This window comes from Coffea arabica, chromosome 6c, assembly GCF_036785885.1.
Source record: "Coffea arabica cultivar ET-39 chromosome 6c, Coffea Arabica ET-39 HiFi, whole genome shotgun sequence".
NCBI classification, from domain to species: Eukaryota; Viridiplantae; Streptophyta; class Magnoliopsida; order Gentianales; family Rubiaceae; genus Coffea; species Coffea arabica.
This window is the reverse complement of record NC_092320.1, coordinates 33,019,378-33,023,449: the sequence shown is the minus strand read 5'-3', so window position 1 is coordinate 33,023,449 and position 4,072 is coordinate 33,019,378. Positions and strand designations below refer to the sequence as shown.

The 4,072-nt window shown below is 42.9% G+C and overlaps 1 long non-coding RNA gene across 1 annotated transcript; it reads right to left on the bottom strand.

Moving 5' to 3' along the window:
• Nucleotides 1–413: 413 nt before the first annotated feature.
• LOC140008079 (uncharacterized) lies at nucleotides 414–3,078 on the bottom strand. The gene is made up of 3 exons (XR_011815492.1): nucleotides 2,906–3,078; nucleotides 1,326–1,413; nucleotides 414–656 (listed from the first exon to the last, which is right to left on the bottom strand). It is a non-coding gene; the product is annotated as an uncharacterized lncRNA (long non-coding RNA).
• Between the last annotated feature and the right edge of the window lie 994 nt (nucleotides 3,079–4,072).

The window sequence follows — 4,072 nt, the reverse complement described above, 5'->3', positions numbered from 1 at the left end:
TTTCGCTGCCCTGCACTATACTGAAGAACGCCAGGTGACTTTTGCCGTTTTCCAGCTGGAAGGGGCGGCCCGTTCCTGGTGGAATGTCATTCGGCAAAAATGGGAACGGGAACAAATGTCCAGGACTTGGGTAAATTTTATGAGAGAGTTTAACGCGAAATTTTTCCCTCCTCTAGTTCAGGAGAGGAAGGAAGATGAGTTTATTCGACTCCGCCAAGGGGCTCAATCCGTAGCGGAGTATGAAAGCCAGTTCACGCGCTTATCTAAGTTTGCCCCTGAGTTAATTGTGACGGAACAACGGCGGATCAGGCGTGTGACGACCCCACTTCTCCCAAGGGCGAACCCAAGGGTATCGGCGGGCCGCCTGCCTAGCTCGCGCCAGGACTCAAAACTTAAAACGATAAGAGCCAGAAAATCCAAAAGTGTACCTTACACACTATATACAATCCCAAAAGAGTTATAATTACATTCTCCAAAAGTACCTACTCAAACTATTACATCCTTATAATTACCACCAAAACCAAAAGGTAGACCCTAAGGAGGGTCCTTATACAAATCACCACAATAAAAACAAACATTCTAATTGTCCGCTATTACAAGCAAATCTAACTATACTATACTAGTGTATGTGCCAAAAGTCCCCGCGTCGGCCCCTGCTAAGGAAAACAAAAGGAACGGGGTAAGCTATATGCTTAGTAAGTAAACAGGGGCGAAAGCGTAAATTACACGTAACAGTAGTTCCACAGCAAGAGTAAAGCAAAAGCAGAAAAGTAAAATCACATAATAAGGATACAGGTGGCTCCAAAGCCAAGTCGGGTGCCATGCGTGACCTCCTGTCGACACTCCGTCGACCACAAACAAGGTCCGTAGAACTCCACTTGTACACCCACCGAACACCTTATCACCCTCACTGGCCAGTCACCTCACAAACTTGCCCAGGCGAACGAAATCACAAACTTGAGCTTGAGTCACAAGCTCGGGTCACAAAATTGGTTCACATACTCAGCGAACCGGGTTCACAAACTTGGTGACCTCAAACCAAGTTGGACTGACTTCGACCAAGCCCTAACCGGCTCGAATAGTCCATCTAGGTATTGAGTTCAACCTCAAACTCACAAAATTCACAAAATTATTCAAAAGTCACCCCGAGCCACCAGCTCAAGGTTTTAGTTCCAAAATTGCTCATATACATAAGCCATGTACAAATATGTGCGCAAATTAGGGTTTAGAGCGAGTGCGATAAAGTACACCCTCGTCTAAGTACCCTCTTCATACATATCGAAACACATAAGCAACTAACATACAAAAGCGGCCTGAGTACTTACCCAAAACACAAAAGTAGTACAAAAGCGGAAAGCACTTCGTTTATTGGCTAGTAGTGGGCCCCACCGGCTCTGCCTAGTTCACCACCGTCTGAAATCGAAGATTGTGTCACAATATATCACAAACGGCTACTAACATACATAAAACAAGCAAAACGGCAAAATTGGCACGCGCAAGTGCGAAAACGGCAAAAAGGGGCACACGCGCGCGCGCGGAACGGCAAACGGGACGGCCAAATCGGCCATCTCAAACCGTTTTGGTCAAAAGTTAGGCTAGGAATATCGGATCAAGGTGAACGAGACACCGTTTCGAAGCTATGAGAAAGGGCTACAATTTTCGTGAAGACACCTTAACCTAGATCTCAATAGATATAGGTCAAAAGGCACGAAATAGTGCCAGCCGTTTCATGGCGGGTTACCAAACAGGCCCTGTTTGCAAGGCCGTAACTCACGGCTCAAAAATCGAAATCAATAAATTCCAGAGGCGTTAGAAAGCTGAGACATAAGGCTAAAACTTTGATGTTTTGGCCAAGAACTAACGTATAACCCTCGATAACCAAAGTAGCAAAGGTCCTCGAGCGTAAAGTCGGGCAGCATGCCCTTTGTGTTTACCTAATTTCCAGCCATTTAGGCTTCATTATTTTTCTTCAACCACAATCCAACATCACACATAAAACAATTCAAGCCAAGAGCCGTTCCATAGGCTCACAACATCATAAAAACAAGATTCACAACAATTACAAGTGCAGAAATTCAACTTAGCACAAGACAGATTTGACGTACAAATGCGGTAATACCATATCCGAGGCTACGCTTATCGGATTAAAACGAAACCTACGCCGTTTCGAAGCTAAGACACAGATCTACAACATTCATGAAGATCACGTAATCCAGTTTCTAATGTAACTTAGTCAAATTCTCGAATTACTAAACCAGAAACCAATTCGTCGGCTGTTTAAACGCAAAACACTGTAATGGACATAACTCAGTGTACACAAGTCCGAATCAGGTTTTCTTTGAAGCATTTTAAAGCTACTTCAGAACACTACAACTTTTATGTTTTGGCCCAGAGCTAAAACAGAATGGATCCAGGTCAAAAATCGTGATAAACTGGACTGAACTGAAGAAACGGACTGCTGGGAAATACTTAAAACAGTAAGGGTATTTTGGACTTTTCACGTTCTGCGTTACTCCGATTGAGCTGAAATTTTATAGGCACCTATAAAACACCATTCTCTACAACTTTCCTTCTTTGACCAAAGGCCAATTCGGCCTCTATCATATAGGTACAATTTCGGACAGAATGCTTGGGAAATTTTCCAGAAATCTGGAATTCTTAGCTCTAAGTGTAATTTCCTCAAATTTCTGGTTCTAATCACCACTAAACAACCTTATATAACTTTAGTTGCACATATATCATACACACTCTAAGTTGGGCAGCAATTCAGCAAGCCCTAGTTCATAAAACCAAAAGGGAAAAACCCTCAAATCATGATTGCATCCATTATTCACCACCGATTTGAAGTTACCAAGCTAATTTACACAAGATTGAAGGTAAAATTTAGGGAAATCAGCATCCTCACCTTGATTGGTGTCCACCAAGTGTCCTCCTAGCTTTCCTTTCCAAAAACTCTCCAACACTTCACTACTTAGACACTCAAAGGTGAGTTTAATCGGTTTAGATTTGGATTTCTAACTTAATTGAAGCAAATCAAGAAGGAAAATTTGTTGTTCTTGCTCTTCTTTTCTCTCCCCTTGAGCTCGGCACTTAGCAAGAAAGAATGAGGGAGAAAAGGCTCAAGTTGTCTTATAGGAAGGTAAGATGATCAAGGCTTAATTGTGACCACAAATTCTTTCAACACTTGGACTAACCTTGACCACAAATTTTTCTCTCTCTTGTTGCATTTCTAACCTCTAATTTTCGGCCAATAAGAAGCTAAGAGGGGGAAGATATTTTGTTCCATTAATGGTAAACTTGTATAGCAAGTAAGTGGTGGTCAATTGGTGCGTTCAATCGGTAATGCGCGGGACCCGCCGGTTCGCGCCGTTTTTTCTTAAAACACACGTACTAGGGTTTTGACTTCCTATTCACTAACCTTATCTTATTGCTCCTAATCACATATTATTTCTCACTTAAAAGTCACTTTTAATCACCAAATTTGATCCTTTTTCCGTACCAAAATTTCATCCGGCGAAAATTGTAAAAACCCTAATTTTGCTCCAATCCTGAAACCAAAGAGTGAAACCCTACTTTCTAGGCTCACTTGCACTTATTATGGAATAATTGGATAGTAGGGCTTTAAATCTTAATCCCTACATAGGGTTTTCGAAATACTCCTAAAATCAAACGTTACCGCCCAGCTAATGAATATCTCAACGTAGAACGGACTGGGGCCTCACAATCTCCCCCACTTAGGACAATTTCGTCCTCGAAATGGATTCGTTTGTTCAAAGCGTACCTTCAAGGTCCACCGAAGGACTCATCATCTCAGGTTGACCCATCGCATAGACCCTTGCTGGCCCTTTGGATCGATTTTCCCCTACACTTGACGGCTTAGTTGTGGTCCCTTCAGTCGGTGGTTTGAGTCCATCCTTCTGTATCTTAGGGCACCGGGCAATCAGATGTTCGGTACTACCACATTTGAAGCATTTCCGTACCGAACTATTTTTCCAACAGTTTTCATCGGTGTGATTGCCCCCACAGAAACCACAGGTTGGCTTAGTGGCCGTGCTTGACCCTCCACGCTGAG